Genomic DNA, 22,814 nt, shown 5'->3' with positions numbered 1-22,814 from the left:
ACATGGTACTTCTTTTATGTCTGAACGTTGGTATTTGTCTTTAATTATTATTATTTCTGTTTAATAATATATGTACCATATGAAAAAGTATCCTGAAAACTTCCATTAATTGATATTACATTACTATAACATTGAGAACTGACATCGTCTATATACAGTAATTTCCCTGTTCGTATAAAAACAAAAAAAAATGTGAAAATTCGTTTTGAGGAAAGAAACATGTATCAAGAGATAAACAGTAGCATCGACAAGAAAAGATAGCATGAATGTCAAGATACAGAAAAGCTAAACGCGAAGTTCGATGCTTGCATAATAAAAGCTTCCTGCCAGAATTTATGAATGGTTAATAGAAACGGCAGACGGTGGTTTATCGAAAAGATACAATAGGAAATGGAACTAGTGCTAATGCTATACAACCAAACAAAAGTATTATCAAGTATGTATTTAGAGAGGATGTAGCAGCGGCTTTAACAGAAATTTCGGCTGAAATCTGAAACCTATTGAATATTAAGCATATGTGACCTGTATGTACATATATGTCTACATATATTATGAACAATGTGTAACTACATAGCATAACAGTTTCTCACAAGTAGTTTTTTTTCGTGTCTATAGAACGTAACTCTGACTACATCCGAGCTAAAAATCTACAGAAAGATCTACAGAAAAGAGATTGCGCAAGTTTTCGTTGTTGCTATTATTGCCACAGACTTTTGCATAGTAATCATTCACAGGATACACATTATAATCCTGAAGCATAGCCAATCAACAAGCAGTACTAGTCCGTCGTCGTAGGATTCAGCATTGTTCAATTTAAGTACTCACAGTACGTAAGGTACGTTAAACCCACGAACGAGTGGCACGTTTATTTTATTTCTGGTTCTTCTATTGACCGAAGCAGGAGCATTTGAGCTTTGGTAGTTTCCTAATTTCGTTAAAGGCGTCTTTCACGAGCACGACGACTTTAGACGATTCGATAGTACGAGGATGAGTGATAGTGCAATAAAAAAATTGATTTATTGTGAAAAAAGATACCAACGGCGGCAACGAAGAAGAGCTTGGCGACGAATTCGACTGGCAACGTGCAGTCGTTGGAAATCAGCGCGTCAGCACCGATCGCCCAGTGACCAGAGAATATTTCGAGTCTGACCCGTTATTCGCGTATCGAGGAAAACCAAGATTCACAGAATTCAATTAAGCAGTTAGTTTACTCGTTGAAAAAGTACGGCATGTACAAACCGAAAGCTGGAAACTTACACGGGAGGTACAGGTAAATTATTAACCGCAAAGTATCTAATATACAGTCTAATATACGATTATAAATTGTCCTATATAAGAAAATCATCGGATGAAATGGTGAAGGCCACAAAGATATTAGATGTTAATAAAGTCAAGTAAGTCGCTTTCAGTTTTATTTTGACCGAATGATAATGCGTTTCGGAAATGTTTTCAGATGTAAAGAATTTAAAAATATAAAATTCAGGTCTGCTTCAATAAATAAATTCTTATTTAATTTTAGTTCTTTGGTAAATTTGCTTTATTCTAATGTAAAGGAAACATGAACTTTATAGTTTTAAACTATATTTTTCATATGTAAAGTACATATATAATTCCATTGATACATATAGCACATAGTTGGTCTTGGGCCTTGTAGCTTTTTTAGAGTTTGTTGCATTTGTACTAATTGTATAATTATAAATAGAACTATTATATATTATAAATTGAACTATTACATAAATAGGTAGCTATCATGGATTATAGTGAAATCAAAATATTATTAACTGTGAATTAACTGCAAATTATATTATTAGTAAGCTAAAATCACATTTAATATAACGATAAAATTGTATTATGTAATATAACATTTTGTATTGCGTAATTTCTTTTAAAACTGGTACATTACCTAGATTAGTATTAAAAAGCAAAAAGGACCAATGATTTTTTAAAGGAAAATATATTGTATTTCAAAGAAAATGGCAGAATCTTCTAAATGATAATTATGGCGACTGAAATTCTTTATTTTATTTATAATAACTAATATTGTACGAAGTACTTTGCGAAATGTTGGTGGATAGTGATGATGGATTATACTGATTTACGAAATAACTTCAAAAATTTCTATTTGTCTATGATTCGATGGCTACAAATAACGTTTGCAAAAATCTTTATCAATAGTGGAATCGTTAAAAAAAGTTATCTTATCGCATTGAACAAAGTTACAAAATACATGCTAGTCTCGGTTTCCACGATACACATATGGATCGATAACTGCTTGTATCTTGTATACATAAACGTTAGTCTACTTCCATATTTAAGAGTGAAAACTTTCAATTCAGTTGCATAAGTGCTTCGATTTCAGAAAATCAAGTATTCTAAAATATGTAGCATTGGAGTGTTCAACTAATAAAGACATTTTATTCGTTAATTTACACGATATAGTAAACGTCACATTAAATTTTATACCTGTCTGTAAAAGTCAAAGGCTAATTTTTTATTTCTTCTTATTTTATTCTTTATTGTTTCCATTAAAAGAATTATAATAATAAATTGATAAATTAAATTAGAATTACAATTAAATTCATATATATATATCTATACACTAAGGTACATATTCCACTTTAGTTCAAGATCTCTCTCAATTGTTCGTGCACATATTTTTCATGCGTTTATAATCGTCATACTTTGGAACGTATTTTCTTACCTACAATTATTGCTATTAAAAAACAATGCGACAGGAAGCGCAGTGGAACGGTTAGTCGCAGTGGAACGGTTAGTAAAAATAACATAAAAGAAGCGTAAAGTAGCGAGTATCAAATAGGAGCAAGAACAAAATAAGGTAATAAAGAATTTTAATATCTTATACCGCGAGTATCTTATCTGGTTGAATTTTGTCCATTAACATTGGACATAGTATAAACATTTTGCACGAACTCGTTACAATTTCTTTCAGATAACAAAGAAGCCTTAACATGTAACGTTTTTCGGAGAAAATAACATTATATTTTAATAGACCGGTAAAACAAGAATCCGGAAACATAAAGTGTCACAGAACTACCGTTTTATTTCTTTCCTCTTTCTCTGGCTTCTTCGTAGTTATAACCTCTCCATTTTCATAGAAATGATACATAATTCGGGTACCAGCATCAAAGGTGCCGGCGGTGATCCAGCCCAACAAAAGGAAACAAACGAGTAACCTTCTTCGCGGTTCTGCAACGGTCACAAAATAAACAATGTCTTCTCCAACGCCAACTATGTTTCTTGTTGGTACACGTCGCGACAATCACGTAAAAGTATGTATATATATATTTGTTCAAAAATATGAAGACTGCTTTTACCAGATTTTGTCTTAAAATGTGATTTATCACTATTAAAACACACTATAAATATCTGTAGAAATTACTTGCAAGAGTCATAAAAAAACAGTTCTGATAACAGACTGTGTTCTGAGATATCCTTGACTACAAGAATATGATATTAAAAATTTATTAATATAAAATAAATGTATAACTACAGCTTTTCATTATTTGTATCCTCTTTGAATGTTTATTGAATGAGAAACAACGATTTTACAGAAAATAACTATGATTATTCGTTCAATAGGTATTTATGCTCAGATAAATAAATTTAATCGGTAGTTCAGTAAACCGGGCATTAATTAAAATCAAAATCGTTCAGATAAATAAAGAGAGAAATTCTACTGTATCAACCAACATTATTTACATTTTTCTGAAGTACAATTTCGAATCAAAATAGAATCTTATATTTAAAAAAAAAACTACTTTTACTTCATCGACAATTAAGTGACAATAGAAAAGGTATATTTTTACACGGTCAGGGCTGTCTTGCACAATTCAATCAGTATTGTTAGCGAAATTTTACAAGTCACTAATTGTTAGTATTAATAAATATCTTTGCGTAGCGATAACAAGTTTGTTAATAAAAGAAATGAGACTTTACGAGTAATGTTTACAAATTATAAAATTGTCAAAAAAGAAAATGCTCCTTCAATTGTATTTACGATTTTTTACTTATCGGTTCTTTTTTTTTTACTTTATCGTTATCATGCGATTTGGATATATCATACAATATCAAAAACCACTAGCACAAATTTATTTAAGTGACGTCGCAATCTTCTTATCGACTGCCTTTGCTCCTCTTTGATTCTTTCTGCAATATCAAACCGTATCGGCCAATTTCGAACGAAACGCGAATCGAATACTTCATTCGTTCGTTTTGTTCTTTTATATATCCACCAGTTTAATTCTTTCGGTTCTTCTTTCTTTTTGTTTCTCAATGAATCTTCACCGTGAAGATTCACTCTATCGAAAAACCGCACTCTCAGAGGCAAGAAATACATGTTGCGCCATGTTAGGTATACATTCAGCAGATTCTCGCTTCGTTTCGGCAAGACCATGATTAATCGTCCCTGCTCTCTTCCAACTTAGCTACGCTCCAACAGCGTTTAGTAAGGGATGATACGATACGAACAATAGGGCAAAAATGTTTATCAGGAAATATTTTCTCCCGGTTTAACCTATTAACCGAGGTAAATGAGTTATCTATATTTATCTATGTAATATATAAGATATTCGAAATACGTATATTATAATCGTTATAATATTTAATGGTGAAACAAACCTTCGCTTTTGTTAACTAAAACAGATTTATTTTTATTAACTTTTAGTTTTGTAATTGTTTGAAAGAGATTTTCATCAGAAATTTCTAGTTAAAGGATGATTCGGTTAATGGCTTAACAAATATGGATAACAAACTAGGTTAACAAATATGGTTAACAAATATGGATAAAATAGGATGACAAACATACAGAAGTGATATACTACAGTTAGCGCGATACATTTTTTGATATACATACATTCATTAGCCGTCTATATTGTAATGCAACATAAACCTATGTATCTAAAATTTATAATAACTAACATACACATATTTATTACATTCAACACACAATCACAAGATATTCAAAACATTGAAAACTATATTTAACTTTTGAATAATGCAGGATTTAAATACGTGACGACTGCTCGTCTGTAGCTTTTTACTCCTTAAAAATGAATCTACAATAATCTATTATTTATCAAAGGCATTAGTTTCTATGCTATTAATAAATACTTACAGCAAAGTAAATTAAAAAAATTTTTATTATTATTAAACAAATTAACTTTTATACACAACGTTGGGTATAAACAATACATAGTATTGTCTTTTAAACTTTATTAACTGACTGAACGATAAGTGTGTTTATCTTTGGTGAAACTGCTCTTAAATTTTAACATTATATCTGCTTTTAATTATCTATTAATATCATTAGTAATTAGTTAAACACAAAATATTTCCCATAATTAAAAAAGAAATCTGCTTGAAAGTAATAAAGAAGAGAAAACACACATTACTTATACTATTTACTCATTAAATGGCTAAGAATACAGATAGTTTTGAAGATTACGATAATAAATGAAAGATATCTTTCAATATTCTTCATTTGTCTATTTCTTTCTTGCATCTTTTTCTTATTTTTTATCACTTAATAACATAACTGCTAAATTGACTACAATTAATAGTCTGTGAATAATACAGGCCTTTTCATTTTCTTTCAATCTCATTATTTGTCATGATAAAAAGTTTAGACAAGTTGAATAGATCGATTTGTGAGTGATCGGTCAAAGGTCAACTGTATTTATAATTCGATTATATAAAGCAGCATAAGATTTTTGTAATTGTAAATAAGAATATATTAGTGGCAAGTGTAAAAAACACTTTTGATGACAGATAGTATTATGTAAAAAGTAGTATCGAGATATTTTTGTACTAAATACGTTAACTGATAGCAAAGTAGTTCTGTAAAAACACTCTGATATATGGATCTATGATGTTAATAAATATCGTTACATAATTGCATAGCGTTGCAAAATTATCAAAACGTAATTAAAATTTTTAGAAATGATTTTTTTGTTTGTAAAAATTTCAGCTAGAAAATAGATATTATTTAAAATTGTAAAATAATTACAAATAGTTTCCGACTTAGCGTTTTATTTCCATTTCGATATCTTTCTGAGAGTTCATACATATGTATTTAACAGAAACGTGAGACACCTGGCTGTACGCTATGTCTTCTGAAAAGATGTATCTTTGATAATTTTGATAATTTTATGATGCGATGTACTGAATGCTTTAAATCTCCTTTAAAGCTAGTTTATGTATTTAATAATCAACTCTTCCGTAGTATAAAACTCAAAACATTCAGATAAGCTGACAAATATAGCACTATCAATTTCGCGTTACAAATGTTATTATGTTATTAATGTTATTAATAAGCTGAAAAAGTTGTACCTGGTGTTAGAAACACAAAAAATTTTGTCGGAAAAAGAATAATTATATTGTAACTTGTTCATTCTGATTTTTAGTCACTTTATTACACCGAGCAGCGCTAACCAACAATTTTTAGTAAATAACAGACCAAGAAACACAAAACATGTTTTATAATTTTGTTACGGATAGTATACGTTTAAGTTAATCGTCAAATTTCTTGAAACTACAATTACGAATAGAATGCAGAATTATATGTATGTAGAACACTACTATATGACGTAAATGATAATTTTCCCTAATTTTCTTACGTATCATGAAGTGTATATAACACATGAAGCACTTAAAGAATCTATTTGAATATGTGTACATAGCTACAATAATATTGCAGTCGAGTCTCCTTTTCAAAACTTTGCAATAGCGCAAGGGAAAACGAATAGTTGCGATGCATTATTCGTGGGAAAGTTATTACCAACTCAGACGCATCTGGCTACATGTACAAAATATGTATAAAGACTTTATCTCAGCCACCGTATACAGAAACCAACAATTTAGCGGCACGCCTAAATAAACGGCCATGAAATTGATAGCTACTTTGAGATACGATCAACGCTTCACTGGAATAAAAAGAAACCAAAAGCAAATCAAAAAGAAATACAAAATACCGTGATCTTACCTAATGTTATCGAAGTAAAAATTTGCTTCTGACGAGATTGTTTGTTATACTCTCAAGTTCTTGGCAACCAATGAACGCTGATGCTTGAAGTATAAAACCACAACCGTCAGGAAAACACTATGTTACACATAACCTTGAATTATAATTTTATGTGTCCACCGAATGACATAGTTTTTTCGATAAAATAACGCGTTACACACGTTCTATAAAAATACGTATACTAGTTGATACCATACGATGAGTACTAACCTTGTATTGCATTTTCGCGGGAGAACAATCACATGCGCGCGCAGCAGACCGACATGTTTCTATATTCCGTCTTGTCTTTTTCGTACACGTACACGTCAACGCATGCACATTGCTATTAACAACACAAACGCAAAACTACGTAATACGATAGCAATCACCGGTTCGTTGGCAAATATTCTTTCTTTCTTTCTGTCACCTTCTCTTATTTTCTAATTGTTTCTATTACACTGTCTCGCTGGCCTGTTGCACTGCTCTTTTCATATTATCTCTCTCTCTCTCTCTCTCTCTGTCTTGATTCGAACGATTGATAAAGACAATTCAATCAAAGATCATGATCTCATTAACACCACGCACTAGTTTTGAAATAAAAACGACAGATCGAAAAATCCGTGGCAAATAACAACGTCGCACATCTAGTTCCGCAAAAAACATAACAACGCACGTCGAACTTCCGCCTGCGCGCCGCGCACTTCAAGTGTCTCGTCCCGTACCGTCGTCTTTCTCATGCCCGTGTGTTATTCTATTCTCCTCCTACTTCTGCTTCTCCCCCTCATGTAATGAGAAGCGGCAGTTCCCTCCATTGGAATACATTACAATTGATTCTTGTTTTATCTTTTTTCGTCGATGATGTTCGTCAAAATACAAGACTACGAGTCTGTATAGAAAATTGACCGTATTGCTCTATGCGAATCCCTTTCTCTTCTTGGAAAGCTTTCTAACACTATAGCGAAGAAATATCACGATACATCGCACAACAGCGTGCAGGAGCGTGAAGAAGCATGCCGAGTATCCGGCTGACGTAGCTCCATCGGGTGGAATACGTTCGAATGAAAAGCGATGGTTTGGTAATATACTGAGAGAAGAATCTAGATGGTGAAACGTGGAAAAGTGCGAGTGGAACGAATACGACACACTACCGACACATTTAATGCGCACTTGCATGCGGCCCGTAACTCACTAAGAGTGCTGGTAGCAGCGGCACGCCGACGAGGTGCATGGTAGCCCGCGGGTACCGGCTAGGAGGGGGCACGTCTCTGGCACTGGGAGGAGGCACGTTGGGCACTCGGCTCTCAGGAGAGCGAGAGGTCTTTCGTTGGAGAGTGGTGGTTGGATAAATGGAGGTGGTACGCGGGTTTAGATGAACGTCAAGTTTTTACGATTGAATCTATCTGACTGACGCACGTGCACAAAAGCATGTGTCGTCGGTAAGAAGTAAGAAGTTCGTTTGCGCGCGAAGAGTGTTGCGTCTTTAAATGCATCATTTATCGTCAGCAAACGAACTCGATGATTTACCGAACACCATCGAGATCAACTTCGATTAGTATCGCAGCAAATTTTGTTAATATGGTGCGTAGAATAAAATTTCAAATATTATAGTATGTTAAGTCACACGATAGGAGAAAGATGGATTTTTCGATAATATCATAAATGTAGTTTATTAATAAATCAAATGTAATTACGTGAAGCAAATGTGAAGTAAGCTGTGCAGTTGATAATCTTCGCCTGAGTGAGTAACGATATAATTACTCTTCCCATAAATGTAAGATTAATTTAATTATGCAATACATTAACTTCTTACAACTGCTGTACATCTTTGTGTGTTTTGAAACGTTGCAATGTATCAACGGTCGAAATAAATACAGCTGAAGTCAAGGAAAAGGTTAAATATTATAATTTGCTACTTCTATTCACACAGGGAATATTCATAGCTTGGGATAATAACATTCCTGTGACGCAATAAAACTTGATTTCCTAAATATTAGCTATTCATTTTGTTTTGCAAAAGAACCAGAAATATTCTAAAATAATTTGTAAATCGTAAAATATAGTTTTTATATAAATTTTCTCTTTCAATCAAAAGAATATTTCTATTTAAAAATATTTATAAATATTTTCATTTTGTGTGAAAAGATACACTGTACATAATATTTTTGTTTATATATTATAAGCAATATACATAGATATTGCAGTATTCCACATCTTGTAACGCAAATAATGAATTTCCCTTTCAGCGTTCAAATCTATCACGATAGACGTGACATGCATTTTAATGATACGCTTCACGCAACTTTATATATTATTTAGCGATGATATTAAGATTGTAAGTCTGGAAACAGAGTATGTACGTGCGAATGTGGTCGCAAACAAGCTGCAAGTCATAAAACGAATCTTGCCGTACAAAAACGACTTGATATATATATATATATATATATATATATATATATATATATATATATATATATCAGCTTTATATTTGATATCCTTCTTTCCTTCGTTTTATATAAAACGATGCCTCTATTCGTTCTAGCGTTCTCGCTTTATAGATATGTACTTAACCAAAGCGCTTATAGCAATCGTTCAATGTGAAATAAAATATTTTATATATCTTTCTCTTAGTTTATGGACATGCGAGCCACTGTTTTTCTACTATTAAATAGATAAATATCGTTACAAATTCCTACATAAATCCTGATTCTTATCCTTTAACTAAGTCTATCTAATTAACACACGCTTTTTGCAGTATTGTTATTTTTCAAATTAATTTTATGAAAATATTGATTTTCCTCGGATACGCTTTTTCATATGAAATCATAAGAGTATACTTAATCACTAAATTGATCGTATAGTGCGGTGTACTAAAAATTATCCATTGTCTAACAATATAGGCTGTGTGTTTGTTTATATAAATTTATATATAAATATATAGATTTACAAAGAATTTTATACGAAAATCCCTGCTATGCCAGTACTTTTGTTTATCAGTAGATAATAAATTAAATGAAACATAGGCAAAAATTTGTTTTGCTTACTAAATATTATAACGAATACCTTACCTTGTAAGTGTGTATGAAATTTAATTCATACAATGTATAAAAATCCACAAAATACATTGATCACATACAGAATTTTCAAATTATCACAAAGTTTGGTTAGAATCCATTACGATATTTGTCACTTAAATAGGTGAATGCATATATGTAATTAAGACAGGACAGCAAATGTTCTTAACTATTGACTTGAGAAAATAGGGACGTTGCAGGGGTGAACGTAGAGTTTAGATGAGTTGGAAGTTAGGATTAGTGGTTGGGGTGAAATGACGATCGTAAAACGTCCTCCGAGTGGATTCACCGTGCGATAGCCAACGAAAGATACTTGTGCACATGCGATATCCCGGTAGTACTTTACTTGCGACTAAATTTACTGATTGACCCACGACAATTGTTGTCGTTGCGGTAGAAACGGATTTTACGCATTCCATAGATGCCGGATCAGTGACAAAAATCTTTACGTGGAGCACTTAGGTCAAATTGTTTCCAGTTAAATCGTAAATCTCTCTGACTAATCTGATTACATCTTGCGCAATTAAAAATTATCGATTTTCGTGTGGATTAAAAGATTTGGCAGATGAAATTAGTTTCGTCTGAACTAGTAGGTAGTTCACGACTGTTTATTAACGTATTATTGTCACGATTGCTATTCAGTGCTCAAACTATATATACATTTTACCCCGCCAATATGGTGATAACACCTTCTGGATGTCTGCACTATGTTCTGATATACCTGTATATCAATGGTATTTCTGATCCAATTAGCTGACGCGATCACAAGCCATTAAATACTCAGTTTTTCTGCTCTTTTCCTTTTAACTCTTTTTTCCAGTAACTCGCCTTTGTTCTCTCGACTCTGTTGACATCGTAACTCGTATGTGTTGGTGTACAATTATATTTATGTTTGGGTATATATTACCCTAATTTTCAATGACTGTCATTTTCCATTGCTCTTTTTCTCTCGTTATTCTTGTCTATAGCCACTCTCCCTATACTCAGATTTTTCCAATAGTATTATCGAGATTGTTGACCTGTGTTTTAGCAATTACGTATTTATATCGCGTGACTTCAACCAGCCCTGTGTTAAGTGGAGTAGTCAAATTCCACTCGAATTCGATTTTACTCGAGGGATAGCGTCTTCCCCCGAATATTTGGTGAACGACCTTAGTCTCTGCAGTTTAGCCCAAATGAACCATACGTGGAACTCTCTTGCCTCTTGCTTGGATTTGAGTTTCTCTAACATCAATGACGTTGTGATATCTATATCCGTCGATCCATTACTCGAATGTGATTTATACTATCCTGCCTTAACCATGCAATTGCACGTTCATCCATCACTCTACGCAACGTTTACTAATAATAATGTTACCTATAAGTACGATTTCAAACGTGGTGATTACACTGGAGTGTGTAACTACTTAAATTCTATCGTTTGGGACGATGCTTTAAAAAACACGATACTCGATGATGCAGTTTGCCTATTGAGTAGTTTTGAATGTAATTTCGTTTTTTTGTATGAGAATTGAAGACGATCTTTTTACTCAGTTTTATTCAGTTATGTAAACTCAATTTTTTAACAATTTCCCGTGTTGTTATGTGACGATGTGCTTCGACCAGTGCTTTTATTTTGTGTTCGTTAGCCTCAACTGGCCTTCCAGAACGTGCTGCGTCTTTGAGATCGAAATTATCGAAAATCAATTTTCATACTGGTGGATTATAGTAAAAAATAATAATAATGAGGACCTATCCCCTTTTATTGCCATTTGAATAAATATGAATATAGATATATACAGTCGATCACAAAAAAATTCAGACACTAATACCATTTTGATAGAAAATTGCACGATGTACCGAGGACCAAATATTAATGGAATTTAGATCTTTGAAAAGATCTTGTATATTTAACGTTGAAATATCTTCAGTATAATGTGTATATTGCGCTGCAAACCATTTTTGCCATCAAACACATTGTTTATCCATTGATAGTTTTCCTGCCTGTTTTGCTTATTTGTCACAATTTTTTCTTTCTTTCCTGTGTCTCCTTTTATTTTATTCTTAACTCTATATTTACTTTTCCTTGGAAACGCTGTTTCTTTTCTTCGTCTTGTTCCGTTTTATTCATTCCTTTCGGGTCTTACACACCATTTGTAAGGTTTACGTGTTTCCTTCCTTCCAGTTACTATGTTATCTTACCTTTTGGCTTTTTGTTACTCATAAACAACCAACATGTGTATATGCACTATTACACGTTTACACAAGTTTATGTACATATGCGTGTTCGTATGCACGCACAGATGTTTAAAGATATGTTTTCGAACCAGTGCATTTCAATTTTCTTTGTGTCTTTTTGCATCCCCCTCAATTATATGTAATTTATGTTGAATGTATATTACATTTCGGTGACATATAAATTGCATTGTCACCTACGTATGTGGAAATATGAATTTTTATCAGATTTTATCACTTTTACAGCCATTGCGTGTTTCGTTGCATATAGAATGTTTAACGTGTCTATATGTGTCTTAAAAAAATTAAAATAATATTGTGTACTATCGAAGAAGAAAATGGTAAAATATATTGGGCATATATTTTCCTCTTAATTCCTCCCTTGAACAACGAATAATTTATAGATCTGTTAGAATTCTCATATTTATTGTATATAGTTACATGTTTATCGTATGCAAATTTAAAATAGGAACGTACGCGGTGATTTTTTATTATATATAGATATTTGTTTTGCTTTAGAACAATTTTAGATTTGCATTTATATATCCGTTTTGTATTCCAATATTAATTGTAAATTCTTATTTTTGCAAGGATTTGACTAAAAAAATAGTCTGCCAAATAATCTAATTAATCTATAGCTGACTTAATCGACTTTACATGTGATTTCAAGTTATTAGAAATATCAAAAAAAATTATCATATCGTGCAAAACTATTTTTTTTTTTTTGTGTTTGTTTTGAGTAAAACAGTTTACAATCGATGTACACGCGAGTATGTTGAATGTGACGAAATATGTCCTTCGATCGACTATGTTTTCTAGGTGAATGTATTTCTCTGCGATGTGTTGTCTCGCTTTATCTGCATGAACGACGTTAAAGAAAAAAAGTTGACGAGCACTGGAGCGTCAGTTGTTCGTGTGGGCAGTGCTTATTTTCTGCAGAATTTACGCAAATCGAGGTCAAAGTCCTTTAGATTAACGTGGATTGGTTACATGGTAGAGATGGTATGAAATTACAAGTGTCTTACGTGTATTCTTGTCAATACCAGACGCACCTAAACGAAGCCGGCATTTAGACGATTGCTGCCGTGCATTGGAATCATTGCTGATTCCAAGAATCTGTGGAATACTAAGGTATCGGACATGAGCTACATGTTATTTAAGTTTATCGTTTCGAGTGTATTGTTTTCTAGCTAGATAATTTAACAATTTAATAAACGACATTTACTTATTCTTTACTATATTGATTAGTATCTTTTTGAGCACTGATTGTTTTGATTGTTATGATATTTATGATCAGAATGATAGCCATAATTTGTCCAATGTATTTCGAAATTAGTTTAGCAATTATTGTCAAAAACATAAAAAGAAAGTAAGGATACATAAGAAATATTTTTAGAGAAAAGAACTCGTAATCAAATTATAACATATTTAACGTCTTACTATATTAAAAATGATGTAATTGCCAGTACAGTCCTATCAACAAATAAGCTAGTTCGTTACGACTTAATATTGATATATAATAAAAGAAACAGTGAAACAGTATGGAAAATAATAAGTAACTATTACAAGTATAGTAAGATTGTTACTAATAGCGTATTAAGATAATGGTAAAATGATATAAAGATGCAGCACATAACTACGTCGCAGACCAAGTTTAGTCACTGTATACTGTATTAGACACAACAAATTTATACACTGTCTTAACCTGTACTTGGCAACGTTATCTGTCACCTGTTCATCTGGTGTTTACACTCACAATCAGTTGTATCAATTATATGATGTGCGTATGTCTGGCACAGTTAGTGCAGTTATAAAGGGAGAGCGAAACACTTCGTTGCCAGAATACTTGGATCATTCTCAATTATTTGTCTATTGCTTTTAATGTCGACTTTTCGAAACTACGTGCTTTCTATAAAATTACGGTTTGTAGAACACACATTCGTCACTCGAACAATGATAAAACAGTATCGTGCCATCGTGTCATTACGTTGTGTAACGTTAAATAAAAGCTGCTTCCACCATTATCTGGGAAAATAGGCTAGATTAGAGAAAAATATTCTAATTTAAATTATTCATATAGCCCTTTGCCACTCTTCAGCAATACATACAAAAATTACATAGTTTTTACATACAAGAAGTACATAGATATGTATTTTTCAAATCTTACTTTATTAATTCTTCTCATAGGCCGCTAACTTTACATTTTGAGAGTAGCAATCGAATTAATAACATCGTTCGACTTTTTCGTTCCTTCTCTTTTCATTCTCGCTCTTTTCTTCGCACGCGTTTCCCGCAATTCGAATCGATGGCACACACGATGCTACGCAAATACTGCAAATGGTCGCGAAACAGCGCGTATTGTTGATCTTCGTCTCGATTATAGTCATTTCTGCAAAATGAATAAGGGTCGTGAACGCGAGTTAGGAATAGGTTGAAAAGAAAAAGAAAGAATACCGATTGTAATGATTAATAACACGGCGACAAAATATAACTCTTCTGTCGCGGTTGAACTGGACAGGCTGACGATCACCTGTGATGATGACTACGTTTTGTCCACGACTGTACCGGCAGAAATAGTTGATCGCCGATATGGTTGTATATATTTGATTCGTTTAGCGTGGATTATATATACCCGTTGCATGCACGAGAAACGTAATGTGCGTGGATCGTCATAATATATATTAAGATGTCCCAAAAGTTTCTTTCGTTTTATAAGGAAATAATAGATACACAACATTTTTTGTTTTATATTATTTCATTGAATTATATATGATCCATTTTATAACAACATACTTATAATATAAAACAAAAAATGTTATGCATCTATTATTTCCTCGTAAAACGTAAGAAACTTTTCGGACAACTTAATATATACGTCGTGTAGGGACAATACGCGTCTCATAAATTGTTTCGCAGGTTGCAGAATACGTTCCAAACGATGCGTGTCCGTTTACTCGAAGAACGAACGCCACATGGTTGTAAAATGTTACTCGAATGGCACAACACTCAGAGTTTAGACATGTCAGTCTTTAGTTGGAAATTGAACGATGTTTTGACTTTCTTCGAGCGTTAGGATTTCTACTTACGAAATCATTCTGTATTCGGAGACTATTAATTACGTATAGTCGTATAAATTCTGTGTATTGAAACGAAATCTCAGTTACTGCCCGATTATATTGGAATTCCAATTACATATAAGTATTTTTATTTCATTCGACAAGTAGAGGTGCTAATAACGATCGTCGATATATATTAGGTGAAGTAAAAAGTTCTGAGCGCTTTTTCGCTTTATTTCGACGATGAAATTAACATAGTCAAGATTATTCGATTTAGATTAAATATGCGCCGTTTTGTTCGATTACTTTTGTCCATTTTGAAGGCAATTTCATAATTCCGCGGTTGAAGAAGTCCTCGTCCCTATTGGTAAAAAACTTGACCAGCTCATTTTCACAAGCCTCTCTTGAGGCCAGTTTTGTACCATCAAGAAAATTTTGCAAAAACTTAAAAAGGTGATAATCGCTTGGTGCCAGGTCTGGACTGTACGGCGGATGCGATAGAACCTCCCAGCCAAGCTCTCGGAGCTTCTGACGCGTCGTTAAAGATGTGTGCGGCCTGGCGTTGTCTTGATGGAACACAACACCTTTCCTATTGGCCAATTCTGGCCGCTTCTGGTCGATCGCCTGCTTCAGTCTGGTCAGTTGTTGACAATAGAGGTCCGAATTAAGTGTTTGCCCCGATGGGAGCAGCTCATAATGGATGATTCCCTTCCAATCCCACCAAACACACAATAAAACCTTCTTGGCCGTTAATCCACGCTTGGCGATCGTTTGGGCCGGCCCACCGCGATTGGACCACGATCTTTTTCGGCTGTTGTTCTCGTATGTGACCCATTTTTCATCGCCAGTCACCATCCGCTTCAAAAATGGGTCGATTTCGTTACGTCTCAACAAAGAATCGCAGGCATCAATTCGGTCCAAAAGGTTCTTTTGCGTCAATTCATGTGGCACCCATACGTCGAGCTTCTTCTTGAGACCAGCCTTATGCAAATGGTTCCAAACGGTTTTCTGGCTAATCTTCAGTTCCTGGGCAATGGAATAAGTGCTCACATGCCGGTCCGACTCGACGATTTCCATGATTTTATCCACATTTTCGACGATTGGCCTACCAGAGCGTGCCTCATCTTCGACGTCCATATTACCAGAACGGAATCGTTGGAACCACCGCTTTGCTGTTGCATTCGATACTGTACTGGGTCCATAAACAGCACAAATTTTTTTGGCCGCCTGCTCCGCCTTTTCACCTTGGTCGTAGTGGTACTGAAGAATGTATCGAATTTTCTCTTTTTTTATCTCCATTTTCGAACGCTGTAACACACAACTGGCTTCACCGAACACAAAACTGACAAAGAACCTTTTTGATGCGTAATATCACCTTGAAATCGGTGTATACTATGACTCGATGCGATGTGCACATCGTGAGATATGGCTCACTAAAGACATCTAGCGAAAAACGCTCAGAACTTTTTACTTAACCTAATATTTGAGCCGTTCAGAAGACATGACGATCAACTCCATAAATTGAAAAATTGAAAAAAGTAATGATATTGCAAATAATGTCATTTTTTTAATATCTTAAAATTTTTCATTACTTGGCATCTTTTTTATACGAAATAAGAATACAGTGTACTGCTGGATGAAATTTATAAAAACGGATATAAAATGTTTCACCGTTTCAAAGCAAAGATCGTTCGTTAGGAAAACTTCGCTCGGTGTATTTCTCGTATGGGTCAAATTTCTCTTCCAGTATATAAAACGATATCTTATATCTTGTATAATATATTTAGGAATGGTTTCATAATGAAACGCGTATAATTACTAAACGGGTAATCTGTATAATAGCCTAGTTGCAGGATTAATATTTTTATTTTATAAATATATTTATAAATATCTAATTAGTATTTTGTTTTATTTGAATTGGCGAGTATTACGTTTGTTGCTAATTTTAATCCGAAGCTATGCATAACAAGATTTAATTAACGACTCAACTAAACGATATTGATAGTACGATTCGTGGTATAGAAACGAGAATGTGTCTTATCAGAGACGCAGGAAGCGATAATGGTAATTACGTCCCATCGATGTATATCCAAAGTTTAAGGTTACATCGTTCGCGTCAATCGTCTCTGATAATTCAAACATAATAATCTGGCATGAAAAGATGACTATATTCACTACTGCTATTTAAGACTTTTACTTTCGTATTAAAGAAAAAAAAAAAAGGTAGTCGCAGGAACTGGTTTACAATTTGCATACAAAGAACGTATTAATCCATCGATGTAACCATAACGAATTGTAGCCGATATTGTCAGTTTCGTAAAATTTTTCATAATTCACGAATTATTAATAATTATCAAGTTATTTCAACATAAGATCATTAAGCAACGATATGTACGCAACGATTATACCGATTAAGGATTAAAATAAAAATGTGTTCCAGAAACAAAATATCGACTCTTGACCAAATCAATGTCACTGCTTGATCTTTCAATGTATAATTTTACTTATTGCTTCGCTAACTTATAAGATGTTATCAAAGATGATCTTTTTCGGGAAACATGCACATACGATCGCATGTTCGTCGTACGTATACGCACGATTCGGTCACTGCATTCTCGCGCAATACTGATCGGCGAACATACAACAATCTCGTAGCCATATGTTAACACACGAATGCAACATCGTAAATTGTTCTGTGCTCTGGAATAAAATACCTTGCTGCGGTTTACACATTCATGTCGCTGTTACGTCGAGGTTTTTGCCAATGCTGCCACCGTCTTAGGTTACAAATTCTACCGGTATTTCTTCTCCTCCGTCACCGTGCCTTTTTTTCCTCTCTTTTTGCCGCTTGTTCACGCGTTTACCCTTTTGTCCTCATGACTCCGGTATTCGCATTCATTGATTGCCTCGTTCTCGTCCGCTCCACGTAGTCTCGTGAAGCACAAACGGTTTGAGTTTGACCCCTTGCATTGTAATTGTTGAATTTTCAATTTGTATGTATATATAATACAAAAGTGACTGATCTATTCATCAACGCCCAGCCTAAATCGCTGTATCTAGATACGTGAAATTTGGACATGGAATAAGAAAGGATTTGTGGAAATAAAAGTGAGACTCTAAAGGAACAAAAAAGGGTGAAACTGTTCTTACAGGATAATCGTATCTCTATGTCCACTACAGTTAGAAACGTGAACGTTGGACCGTTTCTTAAAATTCAACTCTTAAAGGGCGTTCAAACAATGAGTAATAAACATAAATCCAAATACTGCACGAGCGAAGCCGCGGGCGGTCAGCTAGTTTATAAATGAAACAATTCGATATTTGGTTTCGGAACTGTACGAATGCGCCAACGAATCGAAGGAAGCGCAATGCGTAATAACAGGATACGGTTTATAAATGATACTTAAGGGGATACATTATCTTTTTGGAATTCTTTCTAAGTAATTACAAAATGAAAAGTCCAGATCTTTCCGAATGGTATTAGTACAGCTTTTACCTTTATTTTACAGACTTTTTAAAAGAAAAATGCTAAGATACAGTAAAGTTGCCCGAAGTCTTCGTTCGTCAGCACCGACGATTCTATAACAAATGTCAGTTCCTCGAAAACGCAGTTGCAGAGCAATCAATCTTCTTAACCCATGCATTACTAGTTACTCTTGTAAGAAAGGCTTAATTTATTGCACTCCTTGGTACTCATTATTTTCTCTTGTTAAGTACCATGGTGACATAACTAATTACACACAAAGTTTGTAGCTCTGCGTCTTCTAATAGCAACACACGGTCACAGACCGTAAAACAAGCGATTAATCGCCTGCTAGATATCCGACCAAACGGATCTTGACGACTAGAGTCACGAAATTTCAGCGTGGGAAACAAAAGAGAAATCATATTGCTATTTCTCTAATTCCACGATTAACGTTGCAACATTTGACTCGCGACGAAGTCTCTTCTTCTTCTTCGACTGTTGTTAACGTCAAGCCACCGTGTCTTAAGATCGAAATATGATTTGCCATTCGGAGTACGCACGGATATATGAGAAAATATACATATATACATATACATAATTTATTAGAAAAGATGCTGCCAAAACACACCAGTCTTTTATAGAATATGTAATCCCTTTCCTATCACAGAAAGCCAGTGCTTATACATAGGAAGTTCACTTATGTGTAATTTGATAAAAACTATAGCTTAGTAACGCAAAGAAGATGACGAAGGGAAAATTTGCGAAGGTGTCCAGGAATGACTTGTTCGCAACAATGTTATTGATAGTATATATTAGTCAATATAGATATAAGATTTGCTCTGCTATCACGGTGTTCATTTTATTGTCAATTTTATACGGTAGTTGCCCTCGAGGCACTGTTATACGAAAGTCTCCGAAATTATCGAAACCCCTTTATCGTATCGATTATAGACTATACGTTATAGACCGATCATATCGTATAGACTAATTTAATTTTAATTGAATCCGCTAATAAAAAGTGCAGCGAGTTTTAACTTCATGTACGTATCTAAAATAATCGTAATTACTCCATACTCTCGTAAATATTTGGTATTCCTATTTCAGACGATAAAAATCAAAGTTCAAGAGACAACGAACCTTTCGGTTTTGAGGTGTAAGTGCAATGACATTGAGATAAGTGGTTAGCTCCGGTGCATCGTCGTTTATGCAAGACGGAACCAGAGGCTTGGCTACGTGCGTACTCGACAAAGTAAAAAGGGCACGAAAAGAGGTATCAGAAAGATGGTGCGCGAGTGAAGGTGAGAGGATCAGTGTGCGAGAAAGAAGACACGTCGCGTCAGCGATGAGATCGGTCGAACGAAATACAAAAAAATAAGTCCTTCAATGTCTGGAGCTTGTCTTCGGCAGATCCCTGTCTTGTTCAGGTTATAAATGGCAATCTCTATTCGATATATCACACTATAAGTCGCTCTTTTACCGCACACTAAGGTAAGCATTACGTCTGGTCGCATGAGCGATTCAAAGTTTGTTACGCCAATGCGATCTTCGCTTGGTCGCGCAGTGCTGGTCGTTTGCCCTGCCCCTTCTACGTGAATTTCTCTAACCATTTTAAGATTTGTTCATACAACAGATGGTATTCGTTAAAGTTATCGACGTGATAGAAATTTTAGTAAGGAAAAGATCTTGTTTCGAGCCATTGCTTTTTCAGAAATCGCATAGATCGGTAACATCGGTAATTCAGTTGCATCATAAGACACTGAATGATATGAAGTTAGTTAGATTTACAGTGTGCGTTGTGGATCGAGCCTAATTCGCCCTCCCGCCGTCACATCAAGTGCTTCCACATCGTTCGTCTCCTCGTCGACAAAGTAGCAATGTTGCATTCCAATTTATTCCATACCATTCATCTTCCTCGGAGCTAAACTCTCCATTTTCCATTCAAGATGATAGTTAGACGAAGATATCAAACATTGGCGTAGCCAGACGGTCGAACTCGTATAAAAATAGTTTCCGGCAATGTTTATCATATATCGGTCGAAACCGCGAATTGAATGTAAATAAAAAGCAACAAATAAACGAAGCCTCCTCGTTGTATCGCATGTTTACACAAAGCAATATGAAATAAATTGACATTCTCTCGCATTATTTCCTATACTAAATCTTTGAAAATATTTAATGCTACGATTAAATACTCGAAGAATGTGTGCTTTATTTATTTGACATTATGTCACTTACAAAGCGTCGAACTGAATGGTGTAAATATTGAAATGTTACAAAAATATACTAAAATATTTATTTCTCTCGTATCTGTAATGCCATAAGTACGTGTATGTGCGTCATTAACTACATGGAAAAAAGATTTTAATTAAAAATATGAGACCCTACTTAGATCCTATCTACTGCAATCAGGTAAACACCGTAATATCATCGATATATACAATATATTTTGCGTTTTTCTTACCTGATATGATTTTCAAAAAATCAATACGTAATACGACTCGTGATGATAATACGTTCCTTACGAGGTTCATAGTCCTCCTTATTTTGTCTCTGATGTGTGCTAGATTGTGCTTCAGTAGAAAATTCGCGATTTCGTTTTAATTCGAAATTCTATATCCTTATAAGGTAACAAACCAGATGTACAAACTTATTACCATCGCAAGGCTATCATTTATTTATCAACGATTAATCTTGTCATATTCGCTTTCGAAGATGCGAAACATTTTCGGTGTTTCTCATGACTTGATGTTATCGAACAAGTGAAAGTAGTGTTGAACAAGTTTCTCGCGGTGAGTAATTAAAAGATAAATTGTCGTGAATTAAAATTAAGAAATGAAAAAGCGGAATATTGCGAATTGTAATTAAGTACTGTAATAGTGATCGCAATCATTAACGGATTACATGTTTTTAATATACTTTATGTGTGTCATACAAATTATTTTAAATATTATAATATATATTAACAGAATTACCGGGTCGATCGATTAATCGTATTGGCTACTGTCTAGCGCTACAAACTATAGCGATCTAAATCAAACAACTCAATGAATGAAACCATAATTGCATTGTCCGTTTTTATGAGTTGCTAAAGAAAAGGAATTCCTTCGCGTAGCTTTGATTCTAGCGTCAAGGTGGATGTAACGTTTCGTGACAGACTATAAGCCGCCATCATTGACAGCTTGTTGCGGCTAGATGACATTCCACTAGCACATACTTGTCAATTCTGATATACAGAGTGGTTGGTAACTAACTGGTGGTACAAGCGGAAATCGGGTGATTCTACGCGAAAAAAGAAGTCGAAAATATAGAATAAAAATTTTTCGTTTGAGGCTTTGTTTTCGAGAAAATCGACTCTGAATTTTCGATCGGTACGCGTGCGGTACGTTATAACGAATCTTACTGTAGATCGTTGTCTCGATGGAAAAATTTAAAAAAAAAAATAAAAAAAATTTTATTCTATATTTTCGACTTCTTTTTTCGCTTAGAATCACCCCCTTTCCGCTTGTACCACCAGTTAGTTACCAACCACCCTGTATATCAGGGTTTGATATGTATATCACCCCTGATCTGTACATGCTAACAGAGACACAAATTAAGTAGCTTTTAAACAGGAGAAAAAGATAAACAGTAAATTATCCTCCACATGAACTAGAAATTTTAACATTCGGTTACTTCGATGCTTCGATGGCAATCAACTTTTGGAAATAAAAATTTACGTACTTTTACAATTCAGAATTAAGCAAAATTTTATCAAAATAAGAACAGAAAGATATTTTTATATTTTTTCAAACTGTGGGTTCCCTTAAACAGACGTATTTTTTTTTATCCCATCTCGATTCAGATAAGTATACCGAGTGACGAAATAATTTCTGTACATCAACCAGGCCCTGTATATTAACTTGCCCCGATTTCCCCTACTTCAAACGCGTTGCATACCATTCGTGCAACCGCAATTTCCTATGCAGCAGTTTCATCTCCAAAAAAATTGC

The 22,814-nt window shown here is 34.0% G+C and overlaps 1 protein-coding gene and 2 long non-coding RNA genes across 9 annotated transcripts in view; 1 reads left to right on the top strand and 2 right to left on the bottom strand.

Annotated features, from left to right (window-relative positions):
• The window catches only part of LOC117214146 (doublesex- and mab-3-related transcription factor A2), a 94,168-nt gene extending 85,941 nt beyond the window's left edge, over positions 1–8,227 (bottom strand). For 4 of the 6 annotated variants that reach the window (XR_004488796.1, XR_004488795.1, XM_033459979.1 and 1 more), the window contains exon 1: positions 7,250–7,524. The gene's annotated coding sequence lies outside the window, so the exon portion shown is untranslated. Of the gene's footprint in view, positions 1–7,000; positions 7,084–7,249; positions 7,525–8,207 lie in introns of those variants that run through there. The other 2 variants (XM_033459986.1, XM_033459996.1) reach the window with 2 other exon arrangements.
• On the top strand, positions 1,350–20,884 carry LOC117214211. The gene is made up of 4 exons (XR_004488810.1): positions 1,350–1,394; positions 3,117–3,290; positions 19,930–20,313; positions 20,534–20,884. It is a non-coding gene; the product is annotated as an uncharacterized LOC117214211 (long non-coding RNA).
• Positions 13,740–14,900, bottom strand: LOC117214200. 2 transcript variants are annotated; one of them, XR_004488801.1, is made up of 3 exons: positions 14,758–14,900; positions 14,471–14,692; positions 13,740–14,341 (listed from the first exon to the last, which is right to left on the bottom strand). It is a non-coding gene; the product is annotated as an uncharacterized LOC117214200 (long non-coding RNA). The 2 variants fall into 2 exon arrangements; XR_004488802.1 differs by having other exon boundaries at positions 13,740–14,328.
• Positions 20,885–22,814: the final 1,930 nt, after the last annotated feature.

This window comes from Bombus bifarius, unplaced genomic scaffold (genome assembly GCF_011952205.1).
Source record: "Bombus bifarius isolate JDL3187 unplaced genomic scaffold, Bbif_JDL3187 scf7180000007970, whole genome shotgun sequence".
Classification (NCBI taxonomy): Eukaryota; Metazoa; Arthropoda; class Insecta; order Hymenoptera; family Apidae; genus Bombus; species Bombus bifarius.
The sequence above is the reverse complement of the archived record's forward strand: the minus strand, read 5'-3'. Positions and strand labels throughout refer to the sequence as shown.